This window comes from Pleurodeles waltl, chromosome 5 (assembly GCF_031143425.1).
Source record: "Pleurodeles waltl isolate 20211129_DDA chromosome 5, aPleWal1.hap1.20221129, whole genome shotgun sequence".
Lineage (NCBI taxonomy): Eukaryota > Metazoa > Chordata > Amphibia > Caudata > Salamandridae > Pleurodeles > Pleurodeles waltl.
In genome coordinates, this window is record NC_090444.1 from 1181370267 (window position 1) to 1181388935 (window position 18669).

At 42.5% G+C, this 18669-nt stretch overlaps 1 protein-coding gene across 2 annotated transcripts in view; it reads right to left on the minus strand.

Moving 5' to 3' along the window:
- The window catches only part of POPDC1 (popeye domain cAMP effector 1), a 274307-nt gene that overhangs the window by 179397 nt on the left and 76241 nt on the right, over nt 1-18669 (minus strand). The gene's annotated exons all lie outside the window — the stretch shown is intronic.

Sequence of the window (18669 nt, forward strand, 5' to 3'; positions counted from 1 at the left end):
ATATGAAAACACAATTTATTGTTGAACATCGTGTCATTAGGATTAGAAAATCCCGCAGCTTGCTTTAAAATTCACGGCATTCCCATTAAAGTCTTTATATAGGTGCCTATAGCGAATAGGCAAATATCATGTCATAATGACAATATAGCATGGGGTAAAACAGCCGTATACAGTGTAAAAGTGTACATTTGCTAAAAGTCAGATTTAAAACTCTGCAAATCGCAGTCAAGACATTATATAAAATTTGAATAAAAATATAACAGCACAAATGCTAAAACGCAGAGCCAAAGAGGAATGGACGGGGGCGGATAGATCCAAAAGCCAACAATACGGAGTGCATAAAGATCAGGAAAAGCTGGAAACTACAACTTCCTGCCGTGCTTTCAGGATCTAAAGACTAGGAAAAGGCAGTATGCTTCAATACCTACAAAGTTAATATCAGGAAATGCTAAACGTACTTTACAGTTATGCCAAACAGATGTTTATTGCAAGCATGGCCAAAAGAGGAAGGGCTCCAAAAAACTAACCTCTAGCTCCAGGAATTATCTGAAGCCCAGACTATACAGGTACGGCACAAGGCACTCAAGAGCTGGGGCTGGACCTTTGCTTGAAGGGATGATAATTTAAGTGAGGGTTGACAGTGTGTGGGCCTGCAGGCTTCAGGATTGTCTTCAAATCAAAACATAGTTATGGCGAACATTCATGATGAGCACGAGTAGCTGGTGGAATCTGCAGCCTCCCGCACCAATTTCTGGCAACCAGTGTAGACGAATAAGTGCAAGGTGGTATCAAGAATAAAGTTGCAAGGTTTAGAAATGTAGCATACAGATGTGTTTACTGCACACCATAACAGTGGACATCTAGACAAGTCTTATCTTTATATGGAACTGTAATATGTTATGGTTCATTGTCTTTCCTTTATTTATTCTTTGTACTATAAGTTTAAGTGGCTCATTTAGAACTTAGTGGGTTGGCCTCCAGGCTATTCTTGTAGCAGGGACCCAGCTCTGAAGCCCAGCAGTAACCAGCCCATCTTATTAAGGGTCTCCAGTTGGATCGTTGGAGAAGTTTCCTCACAAGTGCTTTCAACAACATGCAAGGTGCTGTTTTAGTGAAAATGCTCAATCCATGCCATTATGTCTGAACAATGAAAATCAATGTAACTAATGTTCTGGGTGTCTACCTTCCACTGTGTTTGGGGACACTGATATTTTTCTCTGCCCAGGTTCGTCCTGGACTGCGAAAAACATTGCAACTGTGCCAGGGAATCCCCACTCTTTAATGTGGGACCAGCAACATCATGGAGCTGGAAGTTTTGCAATGCCATGAATATATGTTTAACAACTGGCCTGTCATGAATATATGTTTAACAGTAAAGCTAGCTAGGGTTCTACCACTGGAAATGAAGTAATTCCATCACTTATAAATTACAAATTGGAAGCAAGGGGTGGGCAGATGGGACATCTTCTGATTTTTGGCAGATAATTCACTACCACACACCTGTCATTGAGCACATAGGGGGTCATTCCGCGGCGGTCATTCTGACTTTCTGACTTTCAAAAGGCAGCCCGCCCGCCCAGCGGGAAAGCCCCAGCAACGATGAAGCCGGCTCCGAATGGAGCCGGCGGAGTTGCTGGTGTGCGACGGGTGCAGTGGCACCCGTCGCGATTTTCAGTGTCTGCTAGGCAGACACTGAAAATCATTATGGGGCCCTGTTAGGGGGCCCCACAACACCCGTTCCCGCCATCCTGTTCCTGGCGGTTTTTACCGCCAGGACCAGGATGGCGGGAAGGGGGTCGGAATCCCCATGGCGGTGCTGCGAGCAGCGCCGCCATGGAGGATTCTTTGGGGCAGGGGTAAACCGGCGGGAAACCGCCGGTTGCCCTTTTCTGACCAGAATTGCCCATGAAGCACCGCCAGCCTGTTGGCGGTGCTTCCGCGACACTCTGCCCTGGCGGTTGAAAACCGCCAGGGTCAGAATGACCGCCATAGTTCTTAATATCATTGGCAAAATCCATAATATCCCAGGAGGAGGGGAACTTTCACTTAGACCACAATGTGTTTATCTGGAACACAACATCTCATGAAATGGGAACCAGGAAATCAAGAGAGGTGGAAGCACAAAGACTTGGCACCATACGACTCAGTTCACATGGGTGATGATCAAACCAGGACGGAAAGTGCACAAAAGCTTTGAGATATTGGTCACAGCGCTTAAACATAGGTTGATATCATTGAGGGGGCACTGTGGAGCTTCACAGCTTATGTCAGCTTTGCATAAAATTTCCTCTGCGCATAGTTTCCTTATTTTCATTTTTGTTTGTGACCCATAGGATTTTCTACTTCTATTTGAAGGGGCTGCCTTTGTTATCTGAAATACTGGCAGTGGGAGGTCTAATTCTGTAAGGCATCTGCAAAGTACAAGAGTGTGCCAAACCTGTGGGCTTGTTCTGTGGGACAGACATGGTTGTCCAGGCAATTTCTAAGCCTGAGATGCAACCTTACGGTGCTTGAGTTAAGGGCAGGCTGTGGGTGACTGAAGCATGAAGCCCCTATCAAGAGAGCAACTGGAGGCCTACAAGATTCCAGGACTCAGTGGCTGTCAGCAAAAGAACATACACGATTTTCCAAATGAACAGGTGCTGGTGTTGCCTGCATAGTTGTCAGGGGAGCCCTATAGTGACCCAGGAGTACTAGGCAGGTGCTGGAAGCAGGCATTGGTCCCTGAGGATGGATGGCAATTGTCCCCTGGGAAACCCCGTGAAAGTTTCCTGTGATTCAGACTCCCAACACCTCATACACTGCTTGCAAGTCATCCAGACCTGGATGTCCAGCACATACCTGATGCTCAACCCAACCAAGACAGAATTCAGTTCATTTTCGAATCACAATAAAAAATATACATTTCAAAACTGACTTAATGACATGAACATTGACAGCTTAAAACCCCAGCTCTCACCGAATGCCAAGTCACTTGGGTTTACCCTTGGACACCAACCTCACCCTCAAGAAACACACTGTTAAAAAAGACACAAATATGTCCTGGTACTAACTCTGTCTTTTAAAGAAAATCAAACAATTTGTTCCAGAAAGAGACTTCAGAACTGCTATTCTAACCCTTGTACTCCTGGCTCTGGTGGTAATGCCCTATTCCAAGACCTCCCAGACTCCATGGTAGCACCTCTTAGAGGCATCCTGCATACTGCACCACAACTCATCCAAGGCCTGAAGAAATAGGATCATATTACCACCATCCTGAGAGAACTTCACTGGCTACCCTTGGAGGCCCACATCATCTTCAAAACACAGCTACATCATTTACAACCCCTCTTTATCTTGCAGACATACTTATCTCTGGTGGATCCCAGCACACCCACAGCCAGAACACCATCGGACCGCAGACTAAGAAGTATGAAAAAGAAAAAACAAGGCAACATCTATGTACGCAGGATCAGGAACAACTTCTCCATATCCAAAAGGAGCACCCTAACACTGCTTCAATTTAGGGAAGAGCTGAAGACTCACCTCTTTAAGATCAATACATCACAATTCATTAACCGTCCATGTCCCAGCTTCCTCTCCTGTTACTTGTTGAATTTATGCTTGTCTTTGACCATGTACAGCACTCTGCTGCCTTTCGACTAAGTTTGCACTACAGAAATGCCATAGTCATACATACATATACACACCAGTTCAGAGGTGTCACCGAAAGGAGTGAGCTGGCTTGCTGGCTTTGTGAAGTCAGTCTCTTCATACTACTGTTGAGGTGGCGGAACTCAGTCAGTGTGGTGCTTAGTTTAGGACCAATGATTTGCCTGAGATCATGTTTTGAGGTGCAGTGACTCCACATGTGAGACTACAGTTGCATTACTTTTTCCTACGCAATCGTGGGAATTAAAGGCCTAAGTGGCAAACCTGAGATTATGCACTGTTTGAACGATGCCTAGTGTGAGGCAAAGTGGTATGCTCGTCTTGCCAGAGTGTAAAACGACTGATGGCAGACTTCTCCTAAAGGGCCCTTTCATTTACTAAATTAAGATAGCAGCAGGTGGAGGTCTAGGCTAAGTGCTTGTACCAGTAACTGATATGGAACTGTGGCTGCCACCAGCTAAATGAATCTAAAATTTATGTTCCATGACTATTTCAGGGGCAGACCCCAGGAGCCAAAAAATGGCCTGTAACTTGCTCCATAACATAGATGTTGGGCATTCTCAGCATACTGGCCTTAATCATTTGCCAGCTGATCACTAGACAGTGTCACTGGTACATTCACTGATTGAGGTCAGGTTTGACAGTCCAAGTGCTGTGGAGTAGGGCCTATGTTTTTGAATGCCTTGTCTTCTGATTTCTTTTCAAATTCTATAAGAGAGCGGGAGAACAAGAGAAAAATAAAACCACAAATCTGTGATAGCTCCTGTAGCAATAGTTGCTGTACAGGTTGCATGTATTGGCAGGCTGGGGTAGCCACCCTCTTGACAGTTTTCCAGGATGGAATTACTGGATCTTGAAGGCTCCACAAGTGACCGGCCCTATATGACTGCAAAGGGCTGTCCCAGTTTAGCTGTCAGCCTTGGAAAATCACTAAAGAGATTTAATATGATTATTCTCATGTTTAGAGTGGGAATATAATGTGCAGAGAATTTCATCGGCATATTGTTTCCTTGGCTGGTTTGCTGTTGGGCCCAGAGATTCAGACTTCTTGTGTGGCCTAACATTGGCTAAACAGACTCAGCCTAAAGCATGTTCTGTGTAAAATTATATTTCCCTTCACTCCTGGCACTTATTCTGCTTATGACTTGAATGGCAGCACTAAATACAATCGCGGGTGTGAAATATTACAAGATAAATATTGAATTACTGATTGACTTTTCCAGTAATTAATTTTTCATGTGATGTCATATTTTAACATCCAAAGTTCGGAAATATGTTTCTGTGACATTTAATGGAGGCTAAAATTAATTGCTGGGGTAAAGTCTAGCTCGACTATATAAGATAATTTCTTTCTTTGGCAACCACCTTCACATTTGGCAGTATCTACAACCTTTATTTGGGAGTGAGTATGTGAATTAATGAAAAAACTAAAACTGAGAAACCACATTGGAGGAAACCGAATCATGGAAAAACAATTTTAAGAAAAGACAATTTTAAGGAATTACAAGTAACTTAAAAATAAAGAAAACATTTGAATGAAAAGATAATTTTAAGGAAAAAATAAAAAATGACATTAAACGTGGGTGGAGTTTAGTACTAGTGAGGGGTTTATGGATTCAGGGATGGGTAATATTTATGTGAGGTGAGGGGTTTTTTAAGGGTCAGAAATGGATGGAGTTCAGGCCTAGAAAGGGGTTTATAAGGTTCAGTTGGGTTCATTGAAGGGTAGAGTTTAGGGGTGTGAGTTTTTTTTTAGGTATCTGGAAAGAATGGATTTTGGGAGTGGTAAGGTGTTTTTAGGGTTCATGGATGAGTCGAGTTTAGAGGTCCAATGTGTGTTTTTTGGGTTCATGGATGGGTGGAGTGTTGGGGTGTTGAGAGTTGTTAATGTTCAGTGATGGATAGAGTGATGGGGTGGTGAAAACCTTCTGGGGTTCAGGACTGGGTGAAGTTTAGGGTGGTGAGGGGTTTAAATACTTCAGAGGTGTATAGAGTTTAGCTGCAGAATGGGTTTTCAGAGTTCTGGGATGGGTAGAGTTTAGGGGGTGGTGAGGGGCGTTTAGGAATCATGGATGGGAGGTGTTTAAGGGTGGTGAGGGTTTTTTAGGATTCACAGATGGGTGGAGTTTAGGCATAGTGAGGAGTTTTTAGGGGACAGGGATTGATGGCCTTTAGGGGCTATGAGGAGTCAAGGATGGATGGTGTTTCAGGTTGTGAGGGGACATGCAATTTAAAAATATCCAAAGTAATTGTTTGATAATGTAAAAGATATACATCAGAAATAATGTTCTGTGAAGGAAAACACTGGTTCAGGGATGGGTAGCGTTTATGGGCTTTTAGAGGACATGGATGGGTGGTGTTTAAGGGTGGTGATGGTTTTGGGATGGGTTGAGGTTGAATGTGATGAGGGGGTTCAAGGGGTCACTAATGGGGCGGGGGTTAGGAGTAGAAAGGCTTTTTTTATACAGTTTTACATATATTTTGTTGACTACTCTGCTGCCTTCAACAGTGCGGATCGGCACATACCTTGGAATAAATTAAATAAATTGGGAATATAAAAAAAAAAAACTCAAAGAGGTGATCGCGTTTTACTCCCAAACTGGGTGAGAATTAAGCTCAATCACAATACAGCCACCATGAAATGTCTACACAGATCAAGGCTTAAAACAAAGCGGTGTCCTTGTGCCTATGCTTTTTAACTTGTATACTGCCAACCTTGGCCAATCTTTAAAAGTTGTAAATGTGCTAGTCCCCTAAATCTGCTAGACGTGCCTATTTTTAATACAGTACATGGATGACGTGATCCTAATGGATCACACAAAGGTGAGGATGTAGAAAGCCCTAAATTCACTAAATTTATAGAACATCAAGAACAAACTGGTTGCAAATTGTTCTACGACAAAGGTGCTCATATTTGGGCAATACAGTAACAAGAAGCATCAATACAAATTAGATATCTTGACAATACAGAGTGCCCTTAAGTACAATTACTGGGTGTATGGTTTGCAGTTTCGGAAAGCCAAAATTTTACACATCCCACATGGAGGAGAAAGGGAAGGCAGTAACATACTCTCTGTGCAAACTCAACACAAGCTTGTGCAGACCCTCCACCGAGACAACATGGAGAGGAATAAGAGCTAAACTCTTACCAACAGTAAGTTAAGGCCAACTAGCTTTCCCTGGCACTTCAATGCAAGCATGGATAAGGTGCAATGTTGTACCTAAAAGCGAAGTTTTCAACTACCCTCATACACCTGAAACTCTTAAGTGCATTTGGAGTTTGACCTAAAAACACAAAATTTGGAAAATATGTCCACCTTCGTCAAGTACTATCAGAGAACACTTACTTTGGCTCCTAACACAATGAAAGAGGTACTGAAGGGCCCATTTAAAGCTGAAAACAAACGCTGGTCAGAATACCTGACTGAAGCATGCACAAAATTAAACTTGCTTCGGAAAATTGGGAGCACACACCAGTTCAGCCTATGACACTAAAGGCAGTCCTGAACAAACAAATAATGTTATCTGAGCAATACGAGCTAAATGCAACATTACGCACATATCAAAGCCATACAGGAAAACTCCCTGCCAGCCTTACCTGAATGGTGCCCTAGGGAAGACAGTGCCAGAGCACGTCCTTCACACAAGGTACATAGTACTCCCAATCAAAGAACTTAATAGTAGATGGAAGTCACTTGCTAGCGTTGGCTTATGTAGATTATGTCACACAACTGAGGAAACCTTGGAGCACATATTATTTGTCTTGTTTTCTAAATGTATGACATGCTTTAATAAAATCACTATTTCAAACTAATGGGGTGGACTCCTGTAGGGAAGCAAAAGGCCTCCACTACTCTGCAGTTACCCGGGCACAACTGGCAAGATTTGGGAAATACATTGCCATAACCCAAAGACTTTTAACAGGTCATGTTCCACACAATTACGGAGTTTTACACAAATCATAAGGCTGGTCTAATTGTAGGGAAGAAAAATTGATCATTGCCAGGCCCATGCGAAAACATGCCACTCTCCTCTTATTAAAGCATGATGCATCTTCGTTGATGAGGCTTCTATTTTGTAAATTGCCTTTTTAAGTTAATTCCAAGGTTAGACTATGTAGTAAATGGCCCTTTTTTTTAATACTGTGCACAGCAATTCACAACATAAGGGATGCCCACAAGTAGACACCGTGACTCATAAAAACTGTAAAGAGATCAAGATATTTTCTGTACAATATACATTGCGCGTATCATTTTAAGCAACACTGGTAACATCTGTATTACCATTTTAAGACACGGTTCGAATATTCTAACAAAAACAGTATGTGTACAAATATCATTTTAATCGAGATTTTTATTAAATGTATTCTCCTTTTGTAACAATTTTAATTCATGGAACCAAATACATCAGTTACTTACTTACGGTTCAGGAATGGGTGGAGTTTATGGGCATTGAAGGGTTTTACAGTTCAGGGATAGGTGGAGTGTAGGGGTTGAAAGGGCTTTTAGGGATCAGGGTTGGGTCTATTGTAGGTGTAGTGAGGGTTTTGTAGGTTTCTGGGATAGGTGTAGTTTAGAGGTAGTAAAGGCTGTTAGGGTTCGGGGATGAGTGTAGTTTAGGAATAGTGAGGAGTTTTAGGGGTCAGGGATTGATGGTCTTTAGAGGTTGCGAGGAGTCAGGGATGGATGGTGTATAGAGGTGGTCAGCAAATTAAAAATATTCAAAGTAACTGTCTGATAATTTAAAAGATATAAATCTGAAATAAGGTCCCCTGAAGTAAAGCACTGAAATAAATTCCTCCAACAAAACTGTTTCTGAAAGTAAGACAAGCAATCATTCTATTTACACCATAAAAAAAACATGGAAAAGCCAATTTCGAACAAAAAGACATTCTATAAATTGGCTGTCTACAGACTACTTCTGCTCCTCGCTCTCTCTTTTCCCATTCATCCATTCTCTCTCCCTCCCCTACTCTCCTCTCTACCTTTTACCTCTATTACTCGATCTCTCTATATTACTCTGTCACTTTTCTCCCTCTCTCTCTCTCAGAGAACATGTACCTGCTACAAATAATCTTGAGAGCGAGGAAAAGTAAAAGAGACACCAGGAGAGGTGCTCGGCTTTCAAAATCGGCCTCCAATAGCTCAAGTCCACCAGAGAAATGTCCGATGAAATAAAAGGGCAGTCTGGCCACAAGCCAGGGATCTGGGTAAAAGTTAATGATAAGAAGCTGGCTAAAATTAAGCAGTCTTAAGAAAATCACGAAAGTATTGTTCGACAGAACAAGTCTCAAATTCGAGGCTCGGCCTCCTGAAATGGATGGTTTAAGGTCAGGCCAAGGCAATTCTAAATGCATCAAGTACTGCAACAATGGGATGCTAAATTGTCCGTTCTTGCAGCTAATGCACAAATGTTGAGGGAAGGAGCAACAAGATACCACTTCACCTTTTTAGAATGGCCTTGATGGATCCATATAACTTCATTGGCACAATTCCCTTGTGTCCTTCAGCTCATTAGCATTGTTTGGCTTTGGATGTTTTGGGTATGGACTAGTGGTAGAAGCGTTTGGGTGTTGCCGCCACTGGTTCTTGTGGTCCTGGTTTCCAAAGGTGCAATTGACACAATTTGGCAGCCTTGAGTGCTTGGTGGGGGAGTAGTGCATGCTATGGGCATGTGAGCTGGGAGGGCGGGTGAGACAGATTGGTTGAGCAGTCTGACCCTGGGTTTGAGTGTCCTGCAACATAGACATACACATTTCTTAATTTAAAAAAACATTACTCCAACTACATAAGAGTAGGATATTGTTTAATTCACATTGTGTACTTTTGGTTGAGACATTCTGAATGGCTATTAGGCACATGCCTTTAAGCCAGGGTGCAAGAGAGTCTCCTCGCCCTGGTCCATCAATCCCTGCATATGGAGCCAGAGGCACAAACCTCAACACACACATACAAATAAACATATATTCTATGTCTCACACACTCATATACGCTTACTCCTGGTTAAGTGGGCAACTGCTCTTACGTATAATCAACGGTCAACTCTACTAGTTGAGGATAGCCAATCTCTATTGTGCTAAGCATCTACATCCTACCTTTGCCGGACTGAAATAACTCCTTCAAACTGATATGCTGCAACTTTCCAATACAATCATCTTAACCCAGAGGACCTCACCACATCAAGGCTTGATGATTACCACTGTATGACAGACGCATGGGTGATGAAAACCACATAAAACCCCAAATCAAAAACAGAGATCATGACCTGCGGACAGCAGCATAAACACCAACCTATGACTACATAGTCAAAAGAGCTTCATACCCAGACTGCAAAATCAAGAAAAGTGAGGGACCTCAGTGTAACTATGGACTCATTGCTATTCTTGATCCCACATGCCAACAAGGTAACTAGGAACACCTTTCATGCTATGAGAACACTGAGATGTATCATACTTTACACTGGATACCAACAAAATGTACTAACTATTCTAACTCTTGTGTGTTAATGTCCAAGATACACTAAGCCAAAAGCCTCCCATGGAAAAAGTCCAGGATAGTTGAAGTTCAATCATACTCACACAACACGGTGCTGCACTCGAGTCTCAGTTTCCACAATTACATTCTACCGCGGGGAGACACTTGTTTTGTGTTTCAAGGCTATCAAATACTGCAGTCTCCATTCCCACAGATCTATAAAAAAGAAGCTGATTCAGTGTCCCACACATATGTGATGTAGAAATGATTAGTAGAAAATCAATGTAGGGGATGCTCTGCTGCCTTGTGACCGGCAAGCAATACAGTACCAACACCAGTGTTGAGCATCCCAGCTGTATATCTATAATCTTACAATGCCCAGTAATTCCTCACTTCTAAGGGGACCCTCAGGGACCCTCACTTAATCTGCAGTAACTACACCCATCGATTCACCAGAGGAGACAACAGAGACCTCAAAATTGGGCCATTAATTATCTTTTTGATTTAGTGTCAGGTACGCTTTTCTCTCAATATGTCTGTCTGTATGCAAGCTTGAGTAGGAATATTTTTGCCATCTACTAAATGCAGTCTATGTGAATGGTGCATGAGTAAAACATAAGATTGTATTTGTAAACCAGTGTGGTCTTCATTTCTCTTTATGACTGTTACTTGTGCCTTTCATATACCAAATCCTTTGGGAGAAGTAAGGGAATTTGGTGGGCTTTATTTTGCATATTCCATTATTTATTGTTTGGTGCCATTGCTGTCTGCCTTGAAATGTAAATACTTTGGGAAAGTTTCATAGGAGCAGTTTAAATGAAATTAAGTGAAATTGTTACTCATAATATTCCTTTGTATATTCAATGCAGGACATCAAAAAATCAAAGACTATTTTAAAGCAGTAATGCAATAATTAAAAATGTCAACTCAACATATAGACCCTATGTGTCAGGAAATGCCTCTTTTAGCATGATCACCCCCACAATTTTGGACTGATGCTGTTGGTTTTTCGACTCTGAGAATAAAGTGAGGCTTGCTAACCAGACCTAAATTCCAGTGTTCTAACCCATACAAAAGGTATGTTGAATTGGCTATCCCCAATTAGCATAAGCTGACTTACTTATAAATCCCTATTATGGTACTCAGTGCAGGTAAGACAGAGGGTCCACCCAGGGCTGCAGCACTGGTTGTGCCACAGTGAGGGGGCTACAAAGTACAAAATGTAGCCTGGAAGAGCTTTTTTAAAACTGCTAGTTCGGCTTTGCCATTTTAACCAATGGCAGAGCCCCTACTTCCCTTAACAATATATGTAAGCTTCCCGTAAGAACGGCCTACAGAGCACTAAGGCGGGGAGCTGCATATTATTAATCAGGACATGTATTTTTAATATGTCCTAAAAGCAAAACTTCCAAATATTAATTTCTGCTGTGGAAGAGTTAAAGCCTGAATTAGAACTCGGCGGACGGGTTTCTCTGTCACAACAGTGACACATATCCTGTCCACTGAAATCTAAATCCCATTCTATCCAGTGGGATTTAGATTTTGGCGGACAGGATATCCGTCACCGTTGTGACAGAGTACCCCATCTGCTGTTTACTAAATCAGGACCTTATTATCCAAATTGATTAACACAGATGTACCGGCTGCCCCACAGCCCAGATAACTTCTCAATGGGAATACTAAAATGGGTACTTTGAGGTATCAAAATAATTGTGTCATTAAACCAGACTTGATGCCCAAGTCGAATTTAATGTCACTTTTAAGGAAAGGGAACTTTTAGAAATTTGCCACTCTGTTGCTCAGTTCTTCCAGTGGCCTCATTCAGCTGTTGGCCACAAGACAGCCTTCTGCCCTCCTGGGGAGTAGTGTGAATGATTCCCCGTCTCAGGAACAATAGCAGCCTACTTTAGGGAGAGGTGTTACCTCCCCCTTGCGTGAAGCCACTCAAGGTGTTCGCCAAAAAAGGCGAGCTTCAAATGCGAATCCATTTGTGGTGGGAAAATGACAATCACACACCTGAAAGGTTGCCCTTTTGTTCATGTAGACAGGCTGGCAGTAGGAACAGAGAGGGGAGACCAGGGCCAAAACTGTTTTTCCCATGGGTGTGTAGCCCACAGGTAGCCACACCTCTAGGGTGGGCTACCGAGCTCCTAACATCCAAGGAGGGGTTCAGTCATCTTGGGAGCGGGCAGAATATTGCACTCCGAGATTGCTATATGCCACACATTTTCAGAAGTCATCACAGTGTGGGAAGGATCCTGGTAGGCCATTGGCTAGTGACCGCATCATCGCCCGAGGGCACTTTCTGGGCATGCATATGGCACAACTGGCACCCTGAATCTCAGTTCACTATGGACCGTGCCTGTGGCTCCTGACTTGTGAAAAAGTCACTCCCAAGTCCCAGACCAAAGAAGTACCTCTGAGGGTCATTCAGCTGACCCCCTGGAACCAGCACCAGGGCCATCAAAGCGGAAGTAGCGCAACTCAGCAAGTCAGTAGCCACTTCTGGTGAGTCGCCACTGGGTGCCCCAAGAGTTCGATCCTCAATGGCCAAAAGTTTCACCCGAGCCTGCCACATCTGGAAGTGTCATCTGAGTCCATATTGGTCACCCAAGAGGGACACCAGCCTCCACCAAAGGGTACCACTGGGACTGCTGTGGACGGAGACCGGTAGTCCAACAGCAGCTGACCTTCTAGTGGTTCAAAGAGGACTTTGAGAGTCCCCCAACACATGTAGCCAAAGCAGCTCCACATAACCCGGGGACCACAAAGTAACTGCAAGGACATCCCCATCGACCGCACAGCACCTAGAACATCCTTGAGCATTATCAATTTCCAGTATCCTCAGCATCAGGCTCACTCTGTTAAAGTCTATGCTGGTCGTGATGTTAAGTTCCGAACTGGACTGAAGAACACTTTGGTGACCAGGTAACTGTCCAAATACTCCTCAGTGCCCCCCCTTGACCTTCCCTACTTGGGATTTGGTAGCCCCAGTAGGCCCAAAATAGCCAAACACAACTCTTACAAAGTTTTCAAAACATTATGGTTACCAATGCTTGTTTGTAGTTGTAATTAAAAGTACTGAGATTTATAGCACCTTTGAAAATTTAAATCTACGGAACACTCCAATGGATTTGATTCATTTTGGACTCTAAAAATTCATAAAGTGGGGTTGGATTTCTTCTTTGTAGTGTGACTTTTTTACTTTGTTGTTTGGTGCTGTTTTATGCTTTACACTAGTCCCTCTGTTTAAACCTTACTGCTCAAAGCCACAGCTATCCAGGGTTTAGCTTAAGGTTTATAAAGAGCCTGACTGGACCCAAACAATTTTTTGCTAGTGTACTACACAGTAAGGTCACACGACCATACCATATAATACACCCAAATCGTCACAATATGATTTTTTATGGTATGGTTTGACAGTGCAGCTGTCATCAGACAATTATGAGAGAAACACCTGGAGAGGGGTGTTGACTCTGCCCACATGTTGGGAGCCAGGGATACATGTCTTGATTGGGCAGAATTTGTGTGCTTCCACAAAAAAGTGCTTGCCCTCCACGCAGGTGTGATTACTGTGTTTATTTATCCAGCTACCTGAGTTTAACCTTTCAGTAATGCTATTAAAGTCTCTAACATAACTAGATAATTTATAGCATTTATCGCAGCAGCATGGATGGAAGGATGTCAGTCAATAGCGAACATGGATTTTTAGGTAGGTCTGACTCGACAGTGTGTTCATAATCCAGACCTACTGGCATTGCCAATGCTTTATATCCACCCAGCCATCTGACCACGCATATAGTCCACCATCAGTGATATCTGGCTTTTTAGCAAACAGAACTTTGCACTTTGAGAGTTGCCTTTTTCGCTTTTTATCTTCAGACTTAAAATCACTGGAAACAAAAGGATAAGGGACAAAAACCCAACACAGGCTAATCCTGCGCCCCATGCCTATCCACATTTGCTGCTGGAAAATGTGATTAGCAATCTGCTGTAGCTCTGTGCTGCACTTGTGGTGTTTACTGCAAGCAGAAAACACCTGTGTGTTTTGTGAATATCATCCATGGCTGATATTAACTACTACTTTATTCAGTGTAAGTCCACGTCATCATTTTAGATGCTCAGTTTGAGTGTATCCGGTCCTCATGTTGAAGAGTTGAGACCTTCATAACAGGTATGCTGAGCAGAATGTAACATAGGACAGCTCAACTGATTGCAGGTCAATGCCCGTCCCTTTCATTCTCAAATGCAAAGAGGTGTACGTGGTCTTTATCTGGATGAAGTAGATCTTACCATTAGCAATTTGACATTTCCAGTAACTATCATTTTGATAGACCAGTCCAACCCCTAGCAACGGAATAACTGAAACATGGCTTGTGGTAGTATAACTGCACTTTGTGTGCATTTCAAAGCATTTTATGGCGCAGCTGACTCTCTTTTCTCATAGATATCACAGGGCCACTGGAACTGGAAGATTTAACAAAATAAAAATTTGTTTCTAGCTCAAACAGATAACAAGTTACTATAAGCATTGCAACATATGTTCCAGAACAGTGGAAGGCCTTTGCAAAAATTGACTGGTCATCTTTCAGTTGCTTGATGCTGTATTTGGTAGTTCAACTGGGGCTAATGAAGTGACACCTTTACCCAGACAGTGTTACTATGAGTAAAAATTACAAAATATTAAACTAATACTGTCACAAAATGTACCACATTAAGCTGCATAATTTGGCTTTTCTTGCTGCACAATTTGGTCAACCCTGCCACAAAATGTTGGCCTTGCCTGTTGCATAATTCCAATGGCCCTGCACTTACCTTAGGAGCATGCTAACCATGATATCATGGTAGAGAGTGTTGTATTGTACTATACCTTTAAAGGAAGGCTTACTGTCTTGTAGAATGTTATTGTTAGAATTTTATGTGCAGTACTAAGAAGCATTCTCTAACCAAGTCAGTTACTCTGTCAGGCTGGTGAGGGGATGCTGCGTGGAGCCGTTGCTCTCTGAGAATAAACTTCAGGTGTGGAAAAACTGATTAGCATTGGTGTCCTCCTCAAGATTACAACACTTTATTTGGTGACGAGGATGGGATTCACCAGCTGGAGCGGCGGCTTGCGCAGTGCAACCACGTGTTTTGTTGCTGACGTTGCCGATCTGCGATCACACTGGTGATTTTAACAACTACAAATGAGCTTTTCATGTGTATTGCCTTCGTACTGAACTCTGAATATATTCGGCACCATAATATGGCTAATTTGTAACTCCGCGAGGGTGTGGGCAGCGGCAAACTGTTGCAGGAAATGTGGTCTTAAAGATCATTTTGCGAAAGTATGCAGATCATCATCTCGAGCGAAAGTAGCATCAATACAGGATCCTTCAACTGTGGATACTTTTGAGGAATGCAAACAAGGCAGGATCCTATGTGTTAGAGATCCGTACACTGATTCGAGAAGAATCACCAGACCCAAGGCTGATTTTGTTATTAATAAGAAAACTGTACAACTTATGGTGGATTCAGGATCCTTGTATACGATTTTACCTAAGGTGATGGTGAAGCGTGAATGGCCTAATGTCAAGTTATTACCCAAGGATATCAATCCAGGAGGTTACCAAGGAGAACTGATTATTACATTATTGGATACATGGTGGCACGTATCACTTTTCAAGACAGATTGGTGGAAGGCAAGATATATGTTGCAGAATCTGGACCTCCCATTTTGGGATGGCAGCACCAATATGATCTACACATTGTCATCAACCTGAGGACTCCCAATCAGGTCATGGTTGTGGAGGACTTGTCTATTCAAGATATTATTGAAGATGAAAGAGAGGTGTTTCCCGAGAACATTGAAGAACTGAAAGGTTATGTGCACAAAATAGTGTTAAGAAAAAGGGGCAGTACCTGTGCAACATGCTTTGAGAAAGGTGCCAATAGCAATAAGAGATGATGTGAAGAAACTAATTGATGATATGGTCTCCAAAGCATTATCGAGCCAGTGGAAAGCTCCGAATGGGTTTCACCTGTAGTCATTACGAAGAAACCAGAGGGAACTTTAAGAATTTGTGTGGATTTGCGCAGTGTGAATAACAATATTGTAACTGACACATTTCCACTGCCAAACATAAATGAGATTATATTACTACTTAAGGGAGGATGTTTTTTCAGTAAGTTGGATTTAAAAAGTGCATACCACCAGATCAGGTTACATCCTGAGTCAAAGAAACTCACAGCTTTCATGACTTCTGAGGGTATCTTCCAGTTCAATAGGATGCCTTTTGGGTTATCGTCAGCTGCGAGTGTATTTCAAAGGATGATGTCTAATATCTTTAAAGGTGTAAACAATGTTATGTTCAGGACGACATTCTAGTATTTGGCACAACTATAGATAGTCATAACATTGCACTGAAACAAGTCTTAGGCAAACTTAAAGTGGCTGGATTGACCTTTAGAAAGGAAAAGTGTAAACTTTTAGTGAAGGAAAGTGAATATCTAGGACATACACTCTCTGAGGAAGGTGTAAGACCGAAGAACGACTTGCTAAAGTCCATAAAAGATACTCCTCCACCGTGTAACAAGGATCAACTAAGATCATTCATTGGCCTTATAGAATATTACTCGAAATTTATCCAGAACTTTGAGGACAAGACTGATGATTTGAGAAAATTACTAAAGAAAAATATCACTTTTGTTTGGGGGGAAGAACAGGAGTTGAGTTTCCAAAGTATCAAGAAAGAATTGTGTAATGCTGATGTGCTAATACCTTTTGATGTAAAATTTAAAACTGTCGTAACAGTGGATGCGAGGGCAGTAGGTGTAGGAGCAGTACTTTCCCAATATCATACTGGAGGGGAGAGGACGGTTGCATTTGCGTCAAGATCCCTCACGACTAGTGAACGGAATTACTCCGTTATTGAGAGAGAGGCGTTAGCAGCTGTGTGGGCATTGGAGCATTTCCGCACTTACATTTGGGGTATGACAGTTGTGTTGCGTACAGACCACAAGCCTTTAGTTAAGATTTTGGAACCTGGGGGTGCAGGAAAGGGGTCAGCAAGGCTGGCTAGTTTGGCCTCACGTTTGACTGAGTACATGTAAACCTTAGAACATATTCCAGGCTGGCGTAATAGTCAGGCTGATTGTTTGTCGCGTATGCCAATTAGATTACAGAAGGGTGATGAGGCAAATCTGGAAAGGAGGATAAAGGAAGATGTAGTTGCAAGTGTAGAAGATGTTTATGACTGTTTACGAGGTGCGATTTCAGAAAAAGAGTGGAATTCAAAGTTAAAGCAGGATGTTACTTTAGTGGAGGTTATGGATCTGGTGAGGTGTGGTACTAAAAGGGAGAGCTGTGTGAGTCCTTCTACACGCCCTTATTTAAAGGTGTTGGATGAATTGTCAGTGGTACAGGATTAAGTTTTGATGAGAGGTGATAAATTCATTCCCCCTTCTTGTTTGCGTTAGAATTTGTTCAAGTTGTCTCATGAGGGGCACTTAGGACAAACCCTGACAAAAAAAAGGTTGCGTGAAACTTTTTGGTGGCCAGGAATGGATGGTGATGTGGATGAGTGGGTGAAAAAGTGTAGTATGTGTGTGAACAGTGAAAAAAGGTTAAAGGTTGGTAGCCAGACCTGTAGTGTGTCATTTAAGATCCAGGCAGTGTATGGCATAGTGTGTGCCTGGATTTTATTGGACCACTAGCACATTTGAGCCCCGCTTTGAAGTTTGCCATTGTGTTGGTGGATGTTCATTCCAAATGGTTAGTGGTGAAATTTGTGAAAGAGATTACCAGTGCTTCTAACATAAGAGTTTTGGAAACGGTGTTCAAAGAAGAGGGTTAACCTTGTAAGCTGATCACACACAATGGTACGCAGTTAGTCTCAGCAGAGTTGAAATATTTCTTGGAGAAAGCAGGTATCAAGCACTCTCTCACGAGTTTGTATAATCCTCGGGCCAATGGTATTGTGGAGAGAGCCATCAGGGTAGTTAAGGAGGAGATCCAGATGGCTGTCACGAATGGTAAGGAAATTGAGTCCACAGTGGCAGATATGGTTTGAGCATACCGTACAACCAGAAATGGTGTAACAGGAAAGGTTCCCTTTGAGCTGATGAGAGGAAGGAAAGCGGGGACGAAATTGTTTCCGGCATGGATGAGGACATTGTTTGGGAACGATTCTGTTTACGATGCAGGTAGAGGTACGGGAAGTGGTGATGTTTGTGAGGGAAAATTTGAGGATGGAAATCCATGTAGGATCAGTGAGCGGAGAGGTAACAAGTTACGGAAGGGTGACTGGGTCAAAGTTAAGGTTAACTCAGGGATGTGGAGAACATTTTGTGGTCCATTTAAAGTAAGGGACGTGCAACGTTTTTTGTAATTTTGGAAAATGGCGGGAAATGGAATTTGCAAAAAGTGGCGTGGTGTGGGAGTGCTGATACAGTAGATCATAACACAGTGAATGCTAATGAAGTGAATGGTTGCAGTAGTTATATGATGATGGGTGATGAGTCATTTATTCAAGAAAAAGAGTTGTGTGCTTTCAAAGGATGTGAA